The sequence below is a fragment of the Schistocerca nitens genome, chromosome 6 (assembly GCF_023898315.1).
Source record: "Schistocerca nitens isolate TAMUIC-IGC-003100 chromosome 6, iqSchNite1.1, whole genome shotgun sequence".
Taxonomy (NCBI): Eukaryota; Metazoa; Arthropoda; class Insecta; order Orthoptera; family Acrididae; genus Schistocerca; species Schistocerca nitens.
The window spans coordinates 673,177,213-673,195,170 of NC_064619.1; positions in this window are offsets into that span (position 1 = coordinate 673,177,213).

Here is a 17,958-nt window from a genome sequence, read left to right on the forward strand (position 1 = left end):
CAAGCTTACTCTGGCTAGTTCACCAGAGCCGATACGCCATTATTTGTTGATCTTAAGACTTTCACAGTACTCCTGCCGGGAGCTCCTCGAGTTTGCCGTTGGAATTCGCCTGTTGACGAGGCATTTGGCTACCTTAAGAGAGTCATAGTTACTCCTGCCACTTGCTCCTCGTTTTACCACAGTCGCATCTACAAGCTTACTCTGGCTAGTTCACCAGAAGCGATACGCCATTATTTGTTGATCTTAAGACTTTCACAGTACTCCTTCCGGGAGCTCCTCGGGTTTGCCGATGTAATTCGCCTTTTGACGAGTCATTTGGCTACCTTAAGAGAGTCATAGTTACTCCTGCCAGTTGCACCCCGTTTCACACAGTCACATCTACAAGCTTACTCTAGCCAGTTCACCAGAAGCGATACGCCATTATTTGTTGACCTTAAGACTTTCACAGTACTCCTGCCGGGAGCTCCTCGAGTTTGCCGTTGGAATTCTCCTGTTGACGAGGCATTTGGCTACCTTAAGAGAGTCATAGTTACTCCTGCCACTTGCTCCCCATTTTACCACAGTCACATCTACAAGCTTACTCTGGCTAGTTCACCAGAAGCGATACGCCATTATTTGTTGACCTTAAGACTTTCACAGTACTCCTGCTGGGAGCTCCTCGAGTTTGCCGTTGGAATTCGCCTGTTGACGAGGCATTTGGCTACCTTAAGAGAGTCATAGTTACTCCTGCCACTTGCTCCTCGTTTTACCACAGTCGCATCTACAAGCTTACTCTGGCTAGTTCACCAGAAGCGATACGCCATTATTTGTTGATCTTAAGACTTTCACAGTACTCCTTCCGGGAGCTCCTCAAGTTTGCCGTTGGAATTCGCCTGTTGACGAGTCATTTGGCAACCTTAAAGGAGTCATAGTTACTCCTGCCACTTGCTCCCCATTTTACCACAGTCACATCTACAAGCTTACTCTGGCTAGTTCACCAGAAGCGATACGCCATTATTTGTTGACCTTAAGACTTTCACAGTACTCCTGCTGGGAGCTCCTCGAGTTTGCCGTTGGAATTCGCCTGTTGACGAGGCATTTGGCTACCTTAAGAGAGTCATAGTTACTCCTGCCACTTGCTCCTCTTTTTACCACAGTCGCATCTACAAGCTTACTCTGGCTAGTTCACCAGAAGCGATACGCCATTATTTGTTGTCCTTAAGACTTTCACAGTACTCCTGCCGGGGGCTCCTCGAGTTTGCCGTTGGAATTCGCCTGTTGACGAGGCATTTGGCTACCTTAAGAGAGTCATAGTTACTCCTGCCACTTGCTCCTCGTTTTACCACAGTCGCATCTACAAGCTTACTCTGGCCAGTTCACCAGAAGCGATACGCCATTATTTGTTGATCTTAAGACTTTCACAGTACTCCTGCCGGGAGCTCCTCGAGTTTGCCGTTGGAATTCGCCTGTTGACGAGGCATTTGGCTACCTTAAGAGAGTCATAGTTACTCCTGCCACTTGCTCCTCGTTTTACCACAGTCGCATCTACAAGCTTACTCTGGCTAGTTCACCAGAAGCGATACGCCATTATTTGTTGATCTTAAGACTTTCACAGTACTCCTTCCGGGAGCTCCTCGAGTTTGCCGTTGGAATTCGCCTGTTGACGAGGCATTTGGCTACCTTAAGAGAGTCATAGTTACTCCTGCCACTTGCTCCTCGTTTTACCACAGTCGCATCTACAAGCTTACTCTGGCTAGTTCACCAGAAGCGATACGCCATTATTTGTTGATCTTAAGACTTTCACAGTACTCCTTCCGGGAGCTCCTCGGGTTTGCCGATGTAATTCGCCTTTTGACGAGTCATTTGGCTACCTTAAGAGAGTCATAGTTACTCCTGCCAGTTGCACCCCGTTTCACACAGTCACATCTACAAGCTTACTCTAGCCAGTTCACCAGAAGCGATACGCCATTATTTGTTGACCTTAAGGCTTTCACAGTACTCCTTCCGGGAGCTCCTCGAGTTTGCCGTTGGAATTCGCCTGTTGACGAGGCATTTGGCTACCTTAAGAGAGTCATAGTTACTCCTGCCACTTGCTCCTCGTTTTACCACAGTCGCATCTACAAGCTTACTCTGGCCAGTTCACCAGAAGCGATACGCCATTATTTGTTGACCTTAAGACTTTCACAGTACTCCTGCCGGGAGCTCCTCGAGTTTGCCGTTGGAATTCGCCTGTTGACGAGGCATTTGGCTACCTTAAGAGAGTCATAGTTACTCCTGCCACTTGCTCCTCGTTTTACCACAGTCGCATCTACAAGCTTACTCTGGCTAGTTCACCAGAGCCGATACGCCATTATTTGTTGATCTTAAGACTTTCACAGTACTCCTGCCGGGAGCTCCTCGAGTTTGCCGTTGGAATTCGCCTGTTGACGAGGCATTTGGCTACCTTAAGAGAGTCATAGTTACTCCTGCCACTTGCTCCTCGTTTTACCACAGTCGCATCTACAAGCTTACTCTGGCTAGTTCACCAGAAGCGATACGCCATTATTTGTTGACCTTAAGACTTTCACAGTACTCCTGCCGGGAGCTCCTCGAGTTTGCCGTTGGAATTCGCCTGTTGACGAGGCATTTGGCTACCTTAAGAGAGTCATAGTTACTCCTGCCACTTGCTCCTCGTTTTACCACAGTCGCATCTACAAGCTTACTCTGGCTAGTTCACCAGAGCCGATACGCCATTATTTGTTGATCTTAAGACTTTCACAGTACTCCTGCCGGGAGCTCCTCGAGTTTGCCGTTGGAATTCGCCTGTTGACGAGGCATTTGGCTACCTTAAGAGAGTCATAGTTACTCCTGCCACTTGCTCCTCGTTTTACCACAGTCGCATCTACAAGCTTACTCTGGCTAGTTCACCAGAAGCGATACGCCATTATTTGTTGATCTTAAGACTTTCACAGTACTCCTTCCGGGAGCTCCTCGAGTTTGCCGTTGGAATTCGCCTGTTGACGAGTCATTTGGCAACCTTAAAGGAGTCATAGTTACTCCTGCCACTTGCTCCCCATTTTACCACAGTCACATCTACAAGCTTACTCTGGCTAGTTCACCAGAAGCGATACGCCATTATTTGTTGACCTTAAGACTTTCACAGTACTCCTGCTGGGAGCTCCTCGAGTTTGCCGTTGGAATTCGCCTGTTGACGAGGCATTTGGCTACCTTAAGAGAGTCATAGTTACTCCTGCCACTTGCTCCTCGTTTTACCACAGTCGCATCTACAAGCTTACTCTGGCCAGTTCACCAGAAGCGATACGCCATTATTTGTTGTCCTTAAGACTTTCACAGTACTCCTGCCGGGAGCTCCTCGAGTTTGCCGTTGGAATTCGCCTGTTGACGAGGCATTTGGCTACCTTAAGAGAGTCATAGTTACTCCTGCCACTTGCTCCTCGTTTTACCACAGTCGCATCTACAAGCTTACTCTGGCTAGTTCACCAGAGCCGATACGCCATTATTTGTTGATCTTAAGACTTTCACAGTACTCCTGCCGGGAGCTCCTCGAGTTTGCCGTTGGAATTCGCCTGTTGACGAGGCATTTGGCTACCTTAAGAGAGTCATAGTTACTCCTGCCACTTGCTCCTCGTTTTACCACAGTCGCATCTACAAGCTTACTCTGGCTAGTTCACCAGAAGCGATACGCCATTATTTGTTGATCTTAAGACTTTCACAGTACTCCTTCCGGGAGCTCCTCGAGTTTGCCGTTGGAATTCGCCTGTTGACGAGGCATTTGGCTACCTTAAGAGAGTCATAGTTACTCCTGCCACTTGCTCCTCGTTTTACCACAGTCGCATCTACAAGCTTACTCTGGCTAGTTCACCAGAAGCGATACGCCATTATTTGTTGATCTTAAGACTTTCACAGTACTCCTTCCGGGAGCTCCTCGGGTTTGCCGATGTAATTCGCCTTTTGACGAGTCATTTGGCTACCATTAAGAGAGTCATAGTTACTCCTGCCAGTTGCACCCCGTTTCACACAGTCACATCTACAAGCTTACTCTAGCTAGTTCACCAGGAGCGATACGCCATTATTTGCTGACCTTAAGGCTTTCACAGTACTCCTTCCGGGAGCTCCTCGAGTTTGCCGTTGGAATTCGCCTGTTGACGAGGCATTTGGCTACCTTAAGAGAGTCATAGTTACTCCTGCCACTTGCTCCTCGTTTTACCACAGTCGCATCTACAAGCTTACTCTGGCTAGTTCACCAGAAGCGATACGCCATTATTTGTTGACCTTAAGACTTTCACAGTACTCCTGCTGGGAGCTCCTCGAGTTTGCCGTTGGAATTCGCCTGTTGACGAGGCATTTGGCTACCTTAAGAGAGTCATAGTTACTCCTGCCACTTGCTCCTCGTTTTACCACAGTCGCATCTACAAGCTTACTCTGGCTAGTTCACCAGAAGCGATACGCCATTATTTGTTGATCTTAAGACTTTCACAGTACTCCTGCCGGGAGCTCCTCGAGTTTGCCGTTGGAATTCGCCTGTTGACGAGGCATTTGGCTACCTTAAGAGAGTCATAGTTACTCCTGCCACTTGCTCCTCGTTTTACCACAGTCGCATCTACAAGCTTACTCTGGCTAGTTCACCAGAAGCGATACGCCATTATTTGTTGATCTTAAGACTTTCACAGTACTCCTTCCGGGAGCTCCTCGAGTTTGCCGTTGGAATTCGCCTGTTGACGAGGCATTTGGCTACCTTAAGAGAGTCATAGTTACTCCTGCCACTTGCTCCTCGTTTTACCACAGTCGCATCTACAAGCTTACTCTGGCTAGTTCACCAGAAGCGATACGCCATTATTTGTTGATCTTAAGACTTTCACAGTACTCCTTCCGGGAGCTCCTCGGGTTTGCCGATGTAATTCGCCTTTTGACGAGTCATTTGGCTACCTTAAGAGAGTCATAGTTACTCCTGCCAGTTGCACCCCGTTTCACACAGTCACATCTACAAGCTTACTCTAGCCAGTTCACCAGAAGCGATACGCCATTATTTGTTGACCTTAAGGCTTTCACAGTACTCCTTCCGGGAGCTCCTCGAGTTTGCCGTTGGAATTCTCCTGTTGACGAGGCATTTGGCTACCTTAAGAGAGTCATAGTTACTCCTGCCACTTGCTCCTCGTTTTACCACAGTCGCATCTACAAGCTTACTCTGGCCAGTTCACCAGAAGCGATACGCCATTATTTGTTGACCTTAAGACTTTCACAGTACTCCTGCCGGGAGCTCCTCGAGTTTGCCGTTGGAATTCGCCTGTTGACGAGGCATTTGGCTACCTTAAGAGAGTCATAGTTACTCCTGCCACTTGCTCCTCGTTTTACCACAGTCGCATCTACAAGCTTACTCTGGCTAGTTCACCAGAGCCGATACGCCATTATTTGTTGATCTTAAGACTTTCACAGTACTCCTGCCGGGAGCTCCTCGAGTTTGCCGTTGGAATTCGCCTGTTGACGAGGCATTTGGCTACCTTAAGAGAGTCATAGTTACTCCTGCCACTTGCTCCTCGTTTTACCACAGTCGCATCTACTAGCTTACTCTGGCTAGTTCACCAGAAGCGATACGCCATTATTTGTTGACCTTAAGACTTTCACAGTACTCCTGCCGGGAGCTCCTCGAGTTTGCCGTTGGAATTCGCCTGTTGACGAGGCATTTGGCTACCTTAAGAGAGTCATAGTTACTCCTGCCACTTGCTCCTCGTTTTACCACAGTCGCATCTACAAGCTTACTCTGGCTAGTTCACCAGAGCCGATACGCCATTATTTGTTGATCTTAAGACTTTCACAGTACTCCTGCCGGGAGCTCCTCGAGTTTGCCGTTGGAATTCGCCTGTTGACGAGGCATTTGGCTACCTTAAGAGAGTCATAGTTACTCCTGCCACTTGCTCCTCGTTTTACCACAGTCGCATCTACAAGCTTACTCTGGCTAGTTCACCAGAAGCGATACGCCATTATTTGTTGTCCTTAAGACTTTCACAGTACTCCTGCCGGGAGCTCCTCGAGTTTGCCGTTGGAATTCGCCTGTTAACGAGGCATTTGGCTACCTTAAGAGAGTCATAGTTACTCCTGCCACTTGCTCCTCGTTTTACCACAGTCGCATCTACAAGCTTACTCTGGCCAGTTCACCAGAAGCGATACGCCATTATTTGTTGATCTTAAGACTTTCACAGTACTCCTGCCGGGAGCTCCTCGAGTTTGCCGTTGGAATTCGCCTGTTGACGAGGCATTTGGCTACCTTAAGAGAGTCATAGTTACTCCTGCCACTTGCTCCTCGTTTTACCACAGTCGCATCTACAAGCTTACTCTGGCTAGTTCACCAGAAGCGATACGCCATTATTTGTTGATCTTAAGACTTTCACAGTACTCCTGCCGGGAGCTCCTCGAGTTTGCCGTTGGAATTCGCCTGTTGACGAGGCATTTGGCTACCTTAAGAGAGTCATAGTTACTCCTGCCACTTGCTCCTCGTTTTACCACAGTCGCATCTACAAGCTTACTCTGGCTAGTTCACCAGAAGCGATACGCCATTATTTGTTGATCTTAAGACTTTCACAGTACTCCTTCCGGGAGCTCCTCGGGTTTGCCGATGTAATTCGCCTTTTGACGAGTCATTTGGCTACCTTAAGAGAGTCATAGTTACTCCTGCCAGTTGCACCCCGTTTCACACAGTCACATCTACAAGCTTACTCTAGCCAGTTCACCAGAAGCGATACGCCATTATTTGTTGACCTTAAGGCTTTCACAGTACTCCTTCCGGGAGCTCCTCGAGTTTGCCGTTGGAATTCGCCTGTTGACGAGGCATTTGGCTACCTTAAGAGAGTCATAGTTACTCCTGCCACTTGCTCCTCGTTTTACCACAGTCGCATCTACAAGCTTACTCTGGCCAGTTCACCAGAAGCGATACGCCATTATTTGTTGACCTTAAGACTTTCACAGTACTCCTGCCGGGAGCTCCTCGAGTTTGCCGTTGGAATTCGCCTGTTGACGAGGCATTTGGCTACCTTAAGAGAGTCATAGTTACTCCTGCCACTTGCTCCTCGTTTTACCACAGTCGCATCTACAAGCTTACTCTGGCTAGTTCACCAGAGCCGATACGCCATTATTTGTTGATCTTAAGACTTTCACAGTACTCCTTCCGGGAGCTCCTCGAGTTTGCCGTTGGAATTCGCCTGTTGACGAGGCATTTGGCTACCTTAAGAGAGTCATAGTTACTCCTGCCACTTGCTCCTCGTTTTACCACAGTCGCATCTACAAGCTTACTCTGGCTAGTTCACCAGAAGCGATACGCCATTATTTGTTGATCTTAAGACTTTCACAGTACTCCTTCCGGGAGCTCCTCGAGTTTGCCGTTGGAATTCGCCTGTTGACGAGGCATTTGGCTACCTTAAGAGAGTCATAGTTACTCCTGCCACTTGCTCCTCGTTTTACCACAGTCGCATCTACAAGCTTACTCTGGCTAGTTCACCAGAAGCGATACGCCATTATTTGTTGATCTTAAGACTTTCACAGTACTCCTTCCGGGAGCTCCTCGGGTTTGCCGATGTAATTCGCCTTTTGACGAGGTATTTGGCTACCTTAAGAGAGTCATAGTTACTCCTGCCAGTTGCACCCCGTTTCACACAGTCACATCTACAAGCTTACTCTAGCCAGTTCACCAGGAGCGATACGCCATTATTTGTTGACCTTAAGGCTTTCACAGTACTCCTTCCGGGAGCTCCTCGAGTTTGCCGTTGGAATTCGCCTGTTGACGAGGCATTTGGCTACCTTAAGAGAGTCATAGTTACTCCTGCCACTTGCTCCTCGTTTTACCACAGTCGCATCTACAAGCTTACTCTGGCTAGTTCACCAGAAGCGATACGCCATTATTTGTTGATCTTAAGACTTTCACAGTACTCCTTCCGGGAGCTCCTCGGGTTTGCCGATGTAATTCGCCTTTTGACGAGTCATTTGGCTACCTTAAGAGAGTCATAGTTACTCCTGCCAGTTGCACCCCGTTTCACACAGTCACATCTACAAGCTTACTCTAGCCAGTTCACCAGGAGCGATACGCCATTATTTGCTGACCTTAAGGCTTTCACAGTACTCCTTCCGGGAGCTCCTCGAGTTTGCCGTTGGAATTCGCCTGTTGACGAGGCATTTGGCTACCTTAAGAGAGTCATAGTTACTCCTGCCACTTGCTCCTCGTTTTACCACAGTCGCATCTACAAGCTTACTCTGGCTAGTTCACCAGAAGCGATACGCCATTATTTGTTGATCTTAAGACTTTCACAGTACTCCTGCCGGGAGCTCCTCGAGTTTGCCGTTGGAATTCGCCTGTTGACGAGGCATTTGGCTACCTTAAGAGAGTCATAGTTACTCCTGCCACTTGCTCCTCGTTTTACCACAGTCGCATCTACAAGCTTACTCTGGCTAGTTCACCAGAAGCGATACGCCATTATTTGTTGATCTTAAGACTTTCACAGTACTCCTTCCGGGAGCTCCTCGAGTTTGCCGTTGGAATTCGCCTGTTGACGAGGCATTTGGCTACCTTAAGAGAGTCATAGTTACTCCTGCCACTTGCTCCTCGTTTTACCACAGTCGCATCTACAAGCTTACTCTGGCTAGTTCACCAGAAGCGATACGCCATTATTTGTTGATCTTAAGACTTTCACAGTACTCCTTCCGGGAGCTCCTCGGGTTTGCCGATGTAATTCGCCTTTTGACGAGGTATTTGGCTACCTTAAGAGAGTCATAGTTACTCCTGCCAGTTGCACCCCGTTTCACACAGTCACATCTACAAGCTTACTCTAGCCAGTTCACCAGGAGCGATACGCCATTATTTGTTGACCTTAAGGCTTTCACAGTACTCCTTCCGGGAGCTCCTCGAGTTTGCCGTTGGAATTCGCCTGTTGACGAGGCATTTGGCTACCTTAAGGGAGTCATAGTTACTCCTGCCACTTGCTCCTCGTTTTACCACAGTCGCATCTACAAGCTTACTCTGGCCAGTTCACCAGAAGCGATACGCCATTATTTGTTGTCCTTAAGACTTTCACAGTACTCCTGCCGGGAGCTCCTCGAGTTTGCCGTTGGAATTCTCCTGTTGACGAGGCATTTGGCTACCTTAAGAGAGTCATAGTTACTCCTGCCACTTGCTCCCCATTTTACCACAGTCACATCTACAAGCTTACTCTGGCCAGTTCACCAGCAGCGATACGCCATTATTTGTTGACCTTAAGACTTTCACAGTACTCCTGCTGGGAGCTCCTCGAGTTTGCCGTTGGAATTCGCCTGTTGACGAGGCATTTGGCTACCTTAAGAGAGTCATAGTTACTCCTGCCACTTGCTCCTCGTTTTACCACAGTCGCATCTACAAGCTTACTCTGGGTAGTTCACCAGAAGCGATACGCCATTATTTGTTGATCTTAAGACTTTCACAGTACTCCTTCCGGGAGCTCCTCGAGTTTGCCGTTGGAATTCGCCTGTTGACGAGTCATTTGGCAACCTTAAATGAGTCATAGTTACTCCTGCCACTTGCTCCCCATTTTACCACAGTCACATCTACAAGCTTACTCTGGCTAGTTCACCAGCAGCGATACGCCATTATTTGTTGACCTTAAGACTTTCACAGTACTCCTGCTGGGAGCTCCTCGAGTTTGCCGTTGGAATTCGCCTGTTGACGAGGCATTTGGCTACCTTAAGAGAGTCATAGTTACTCCTGCCACTTGCTCCTCGTTTTACCACAGTCGCATCTACAAGCTTACTCTGGGTAGTTCACCAGAAGCGATACGCCATTATTTGTTGATCTTAAGACTTTCACAGTACTCCTTCCGGGAGCTCCTCGAGTTTGCCGTTGGAATTCGCCTGTTGACGAGTCATTTGGCAACCTTAAATGAGTCATAGTTACTCCTGCCACTTGCTCCCCATTTTACCACAGTCACATCTACAAGCTTACTCTGGCTAGTTCACCAGAAGCGATACGCCATTATTTGTTGACCTTAAGACTTTCACAGTACTCCTGCTGGGAGCTCCTCGGGTTTGCCGATGTAATTCGCCTTTTGACGAGTCATTTGGCTACCTTAAGAGAGTCATAGTTACTCCTGCCAGTTGCACCCCGTTTCACACAGTCACATCTACAAGCTTACTCTAGCCAGTTCACCAGAAGCGATACGCCATTATTTGTTGTCCTTAAGACTTTCACAGTACTCCTGCCGGGAGCTCCTCGAGTTTGCCGTTGGAATTCTCCTGTTGACGAGGCATTTGGCTACCTTAAGAGAGTCATAGTTACTCCTGCCACATGCTCCCCATTTTACCACAGTCACATCTACAAGCTTACTCTGGCTAGTTCACCAGCAGCGATACGCCATTATTTGTTGACCTTAAGACTTTCACAGTACTCCTGCTGGGAGCTCCTCGAGTTTGCCGTTGGAATTCGCCTGTTGACGAGGCATTTGGCTACCTTAAGAGAGTCATAGTTACTCCTGCCACTTGCTCCTCGTTTTACCACAGTCGCATCTACAAGCTTACTCTGGGTAGTTCACCAGAAGCGATACGCCATTATTTGTTGATCTTAAGACTTTCACAGTACTCCTTCCGGGAGCTCCTCGAGTTTGCCGTTGGAATTCGCCTGTTGACGAGTCATTTGGCAACCTTAAATGAGTCATAGTTGCTCCTGCCACTTGCTCCCCATTTTACCACAGTCACATCTACAAGCTTACTCTGGCTAGTTCACCAGCAGCGATACGCCATTATTTGTTGACCTTAAGACTTTCACAGTACTCCTGCTGGGAGCTCCTCGAGTTTGCCGTTGGAATTCGCCTGTTGACGAGGCATTTGGCTACCTTAAGAGAGTCATAGTTACTCCTGCCACTTGCTCCTCGTTTTACCACAGTCGCATCTACAAGCTTACTCTGGGTAGTTCACCAGAAGCGATACGCCATTATTTGTTGATCTTAAGACTTTCACAGTACTCCTTCCGGGAGCTCCTCGAGTTTGCCGTTGGAATTCGCCTGTTGACGAGTCATTTGGCAACCTTAAATGAGTCATAGTTACTCCTGCCACTTGCTCCCCATTTTACCACAGTCACATCTACAAGCTTACTCTGGCTAGTTCACCAGAAGCGATACGCCATTATTTGTTGACCTTAAGACTTTCACAGTACTCCTGCTGGGAGCTCCTCGGGTTTTCCGATGTAATTCGCCTTTTGACGAGTCATTTGGCTACCTTAAGAGAGTCATAGTTACTCCTGCCAGTTGCACCCCGTTTCACACAGTCACATCTACAAGCTTACTCTAGCCAGTTCACCAGAAGCGATACGCCATTATTTGTTGTCCTTAAGACTTTCACAGTACTCCTGCCGGGAGCTCCTCGAGTTTGCCGTTGGAATTCTCCTGTTGACGAGGCATTTGGCTACCTTAAGAGAGTCATAGTTACTCCTGCCACTTGCTCCCCATTTTACCACAGTCACATCTACAAGCTTACTCTGGCTAGTTCACCAGAAGCGATACGCCATTATTTGTTGACCTTAAGACTTTCACAGTACTCCTGCTGGGAGCTCCTCGAGTTTGCCGTTGGAATTCGCCTGTTGACGAGGCATTTGGCTACCTTAAGAGAGTCATAGTTACTCCTGCCACTTGCTCCTCGTTTTACCACAGTCGCATCTACAAGCTTACTCTGGCTAGTCCACCAGAAGCGATACGCCATTATTTGTTGATCTTAAGTCTTTCACAGTACTCCTTCCGGGAGCTCCTCGAGTTTGCCGTTGGAATTCGCCTGTTGACGAGTCATTTGGCAACCTTAAAGGAGTCATAGTTACTCCTGCCACTTGCTCCCCATTTTACCACAGTCACATCTACAAGCTTACTCTGGCTAGTTCACCAGAAGCGATACGCCATTATTTGTTGACCTTAAGACTTTCACAGTACTCCTGCTGGGAGCTCCTCGAGTTTGCCGTTGGAATTCGCCTGTTGACGAGGCATTTGGCTACCTTAAGAGAGTCATAGTTACTCCTGCCACTTGCTCCTCGTTTTACCACAGTCGCATCTACAAGCTTACTCTGGCTAGTTCACCAGAAGCGATACGCCATTATTTGTTGTCCTTAAGACTTTCACAGTACTCCTGCCGGGAGCTCCTCGAGTTTGCCGTTGGAATTCGCCTGTTGACGAGGCATTTGGCTACCTTAAGAGAGTCATAGTTACTCCTGCCACTTGCTCCTCGTTTTACCACAGTCGCATCTACAAGCTTACTCTGGCCAGTTCACCAGAAGCGATACGCCATTATTTGTTGATCTTAAGACTTTCACAGTACTCCTGCCGGGAGCTCCTCGAGTTTGCCGTTGGAATTCGCCTGTTGACGAGGCATTTGGCTACCTTAAGAGAGTCATAGTTACTCCTGCCACTTGCTCCTCGTTTTACCACAGTCGCATCTACAAGCTTACTCTGGCTAGTTCACCAGAAGCGATACGCCATTATTTGTTGATCTTAAGACTTTCACAGTACTCCTTCCGGGAGCTCCTCGAGTTTGCCGTTGGAATTCGCCTGTTGACGAGGCATTTGGCTACCTTAAGAGAGTCATAGTTACTCCTGCCACTTGCTCCTCGTTTTACCACAGTCGCATCTACAAGCTTACTCTGGCTAGTTCACCAGAAGCGATACGCCATTATTTGTTGTCCTTAAGACTTTCACAGTACTCCTGCCGGGAGCTCCTCGAGTTTGCCGTTGGAATTCGCCTGTTGACGAGGCATTTGGCTACCTTAAGAGAGTCATAGTTACTCCTGCCACTTGCTCCTCGTTTTACCACAGTCGCATCTACAAGCTTACTCTGGGTAGTTCACCAGAAGCGATACGCCATTATTTGTTGATCTTAAGACTTTCACAGTACTCCTTCCGGGAGCTCCTCGAGTTTGCCGTTGGAATTCGCCTGTTGACGAGTCATTTGGCAACCTTAAATGAGTCATAGTTACTTCTGCCACTTGCTCCCCATTTTACCACAGTCACATCTACAAGCTTACTCTGGCTAGTTCACCAGCAGCGATACGCCATTATTTGTTGACCTTAAGACTTTCACAGTACTCCTGCTGGGAGCTCCTCGAGTTTGCCGTTGGAATTCGCCTGTTGACGAGGCATTTGGCTACCTTAAGAGAGTCATAGTTACTCCTGCCACTTGCTCCTCGTTTTACCGCAGTCGCATCTACAAGCTTACTCTGGGGTAGTTCACCAGAAGCGATACGCCATTATTTGTTGATCTTAAGACTTTCACAGTACTCCTTCCGGGAGCTCCTCGAGTTTGCCGTTGGAATTCGCCTGTTGACGAGTCATTTGGCAACCTTAAATGAGTCATAGTTACTCCTGCCACTTGCTCCCCATTTTACCACAGTCACATCTACAAGCTTACTCTGGCTAGTTCACCAGAAGCGATACGCCATTATTTGTTGACCTTAAGACTTTCACAGTACTCCTGCTGGGAGCTCCTCGGGTTTGCCGATGTAATTCGCCTTTTGACGAGTCATTTGGCTACCTTAAGGGAGTCATAGTTACTCCTGCCAGTTGCACCCCGTTTCACACAGTCACATCTACAAGCTTACTCTAGCCAGTTCACCAGAAGCGATACGCCATTATTTGTTGTCCTTAAGACTTTCACAGTACTCCTGCCGGGAGCTCCTCGAGTTTGCCGTTGGAATTCTCCTGTTGACGAGGCATTTGGCTACCTTAAGAGAGTCATAGTTACTCCTGCCACTTGCTCCCCATTTTACCACAGTCACATCTACAAGCTTACTCTGGCTAGTTCACCAGAAGCGATACGCCATTATTTGTTGACCTTAAGACTTTCACAGTACTCCTGCTGGGAGCTCCTCGAGTTTGCCGTTGGAATTCGCCTGTTGACGAGGCATTTGGCTACCTTAAGAGAGTCATAGTTACTCCTGCCACTTGCTCCTCGTTTTACCACAGTCGCATCTACAAGCTTACTCTGGCTAGTTCACCAGAAGCGATACGCCATTATTTGTTGATCTTAAGTCTTTCACAGTACTCCTTCCGGGAGCTCCTCGAGTTTGCCGTTGGAATTCGCCTGTTGACGAGTCATTTGGCAACCTTAAAGGAGTCATAGTTACTCCTGCCACTTGCTCCCCATTTTACCACAGTCACATCTACAAGCTTACTCTGGCTAGTTCACCAGAAGCGATACGCCATTATTTGTTGACCTTAAGACTTTCACAGTACTCCTGCTGGGAGCTCCTCGAGTTTGCCGTTGGAATTCGCCTGTTGACGAGGCATTTGGCTACCTTAAGAGAGTCATAGTTACTCCTGCCACTTGCTCCTCGTTTTACCACAGTCGCATCTACAAGCTTACTCTGGCTAGTTCACCAGAAGCGATACGCCATTATTTGTTGTCCTTAAGACTTTCACAGTACTCCTGCCGGGAGCTCCTCGAGTTTGCCGTTGGAATTCGCCTGTTGACGAGGCATTTGGCTACCTTAAGAGAGTCATAGTTACTCCTGCCACTTGCTCCTCGTTTTACCACAGTCGCATCTACAAGCTTACTCTGGCCAGTTCACCAGAAGCGATACGCCATTATTTGTTGATCTTAAGACTTTCACAGTACTCCTGCCGGGAGCTCCTCGAGTTTGCCGTTGGAATTCGCCTGTTGACGAGGCATTTGGCTACCTTAAGAGAGTCATAGTTACTCCTGCCACTTGCTCCTCGTTTTACCACAGTCGCATCTACAAGCTTACTCTGGCTAGTTCACCAGAAGCGATACGCCATTATTTGTTGATCTTAAGACTTTCACAGTACTCCTTCCGGGAGCTCCTCGAGTTTGCCGTTGGAATTCGCCTGTTGACGAGGCATTTGGCTACCTTAAGAGAGTCATAGTTACTCCTGCCACTTGCTCCTCGTTTTACCACAGTCGCATCTACAAGCTTACTCTGGCTAGTTCACCAGAAGCGATACGCCATTATTTGTTGTCCTTAAGACTTTCACAGTACTCCTGCCGGGAGCTCCTCGAGTTTGCCGTTGGAATTCGCCTGTTGACGAGGCATTTGGCTACCTTAAGAGAGTCATAGTTACTGCTGCCACTTGCTCCTCGTTTTACCACAGTCGCATCTACAAGCTTACTCTGGCCAGTTCACCAGAAGCGATACGCCATTATTTGTTGATCTTAAGACTTTCACAGTACTCCTGCCGGGAGCTCCTCGAGTTTGCCGTTGGAATTCGCCTGTTGACGAGGCATTTGGCTACCTTAAGAGAGTCATAGTTACTCCTGCCACTTGCTCCTCGTTTTACCACAGTCGCATCTACAAGCTTACTCTGGCTAGTTCACCAGAAGCGATACGCCATTATTTGTTGATCTTAAGACTTTCACAGTACTCCTGCCGGGAGCTCCTCGAGTTTGCCGTTGGAATTCGCCTGTTGACGAGGCATTTGGCTACCTTAAGAGAGTCATAGTTACTCCTGCCACTTGCTCCTCGTTTTACCACAGTCGCATCTACAAGCTTACTCTGGCTAGTTCACCAGAAGCGATACGCCATTATTTGTTGATCTTAAGACTTTCACAGTACTCCTTCCGGGAGCTCCTCGAGTTTGCCGTTGGAATTCGCCTGTTGACGAGGCATTTGGCTACCTTAAGAGAGTCATAGTTACTCCTGCCACTTGCTCCTCGTTTTACCACAGTCGCATCTACAAGCTTACTCTGGCTAGTTCACCAGAAGCGATACGCCATTATTTGTTGTCCTTAAGACTTTCACAGTACTCCTGCCGGGAGCTCCTCGAGTTTGCCGTTGGAATTCGCCTGTTGACGAGGCATTTGGCTACCTTAAGAGAGTCATAGTTACTCCTGCCACTTGCTCCTCGTTTTACCACAGTCGCATCTACAAGCTTACTCTGGGTAGTTCACCAGAAGCGATACGCCATTATTTGTTGATCTTAAGACTTTCACAGTACTCCTTCCGGGAGCTCCTCGAGTTTGCCGTTGGAATTCGCCTGTTGACGAGTCATTTGGCAACCTTAAATGAGTCATAGTTACTTCTGCCACTTGCTCCCCATTTTACCACAGTCACATCTACAAGCTTACTCTGGCTAGTTCACCAGCAGCGATACGCCATTATTTGTTGACCTTAAGACTTTCACAGTACTCCTGCTGGGAGCTCCTCGAGTTTGCCGTTGGAATTCGCCTGTTGACGAGGCATTTGGCTACCTTAAGAGAGTCATAGTTACTCCTGCCACTTGCTCCTCGTTTTACCGCAGTCGCATCTACAAGCTTACTCTGGGGTAGTTCACCAGAAGCGATACGCCATTATTTGTTGATCTTAAGACTTTCACAGTACTCCTTCCGGGAGCTCCTCGAGTTTGCCGTTGGAATTCGCCTGTTGACGAGTCATTTGGCAACCTTAAATGAGTCATAGTTACTCCTGCCACTTGCTCCCCATTTTACCACAGTCACATCTACAAGCTTACTCTGGCTAGTTCACCAGAAGCGATACGCCATTATTTGTTGACCTTAAGACTTTCACAGTACTCCTGCTGGGAGCTCCTCGGGTTTGCCGATGTAATTCGCCTTTTGACCAGTCATTTGGCTACCTTAAGGGAGTCATAGTTACTCCTGCCAGTTGCACCCCGTTTCACACAGTCACATCTACAAGCTTACTCTAGCCAGTTCACCAGAAGCGATACGCCATTATTTGTTGTCCTTAAGACTTTCACAGTACTCCTGCCGGGAGCTCCTCGAGTTTGCCGTTGGAATTCTCCTGTTGACGAGGCATTTGGCTACCTTAAGAGAGTCATAGTTACTCCTGCCACTTGCTCCCCATTTTACCACAGTCACATCTACAAGCTTACTCTGGCTAGTTCACCAGAAGCGATACGCCATTATTTGTTGACCTTAAGACTTTCACAGTACTCCTGCTGGGAGCTCCTCGAGTTTGCCGTTGGAATTCGCCTGTTGACGAGGCATTTGGCTACCTTAAGAGAGTCATAGTTACTCCTGCCACTTGCTCCTCGTTTTACCACAGTCGCATCTACAAGCTTACTCTGGCTAGTTCACCAGAAGCGATACGCCATTATTTGTTGATCTTAAGTCTTTCACAGTACTCCTTCCGGGAGCTCCTCGAGTTTGCCGTTGGAATTCGCCTGTTGACGAGTCATTTGGCAACCTTAAAGGAGTCATAGTTACTCCTGCCACTTGCTCCCCATTTTACCACAGTCACATCTACAAGCTTACTCTGGCTAGTTCACCAGAAGCGATACGCCATTATTTGTTGACCTTAAGACTTTCACAGTACTCCTGCTGGGAGCTCCTCGAGTTTGCCGTTGGAATTCGCCTGTTGACGAGGCATTTGGCTACCTTAAGAGAGTCATAGTTACTCCTGCCACTTGCTCCTCGTTTTACCACAGTCGCATCTACAAGCTTACTCTGGCTAGTTCACCAGAAGCGATACGCCATTATTTGTTGTCCTTAAGACTTTCACAGTACTCCTGCCGGGAGCTCCTCGAGTTTGCCGTTGGAATTCGCCTGTTGACGAGGCATTTGGCTACCTTAAGAGAGTCATAGTTACTCCTGCCACTTGCTCCTCGTTTTACCACAGTCGCATCTACAAGCTTACTCTGGCCAGTTCACCAGAAGCGATACGCCATTATTTGTTGATCTTAAGACTTTCACAGTACTCCTGCCGGGAGCTCCTCGAGTTTGCCGTTGGAATTCGCCTGTTGACGAGGCATTTGGCTACCTTAAGAGAGTCATAGTTACTCCTGCCACTTGCTCCTCGTTTTACCACAGTCGCATCTACAAGCTTACTCTGGCTAGTTCACCAGAAGCGATACGCCATTATTTGTTGATCTTAAGACTTTCACAGTACTCCTTCCGGGAGCTCCTCGAGTTTGCCGTTGGAATTCGCCTGTTGACGAGGCATTTGGCTACCTTAAGAGAGTCATAGTTACTCCTGCCACTTGCTCCTCGTTTTACCACAGTCGCATCTACAAGCTTACTCTG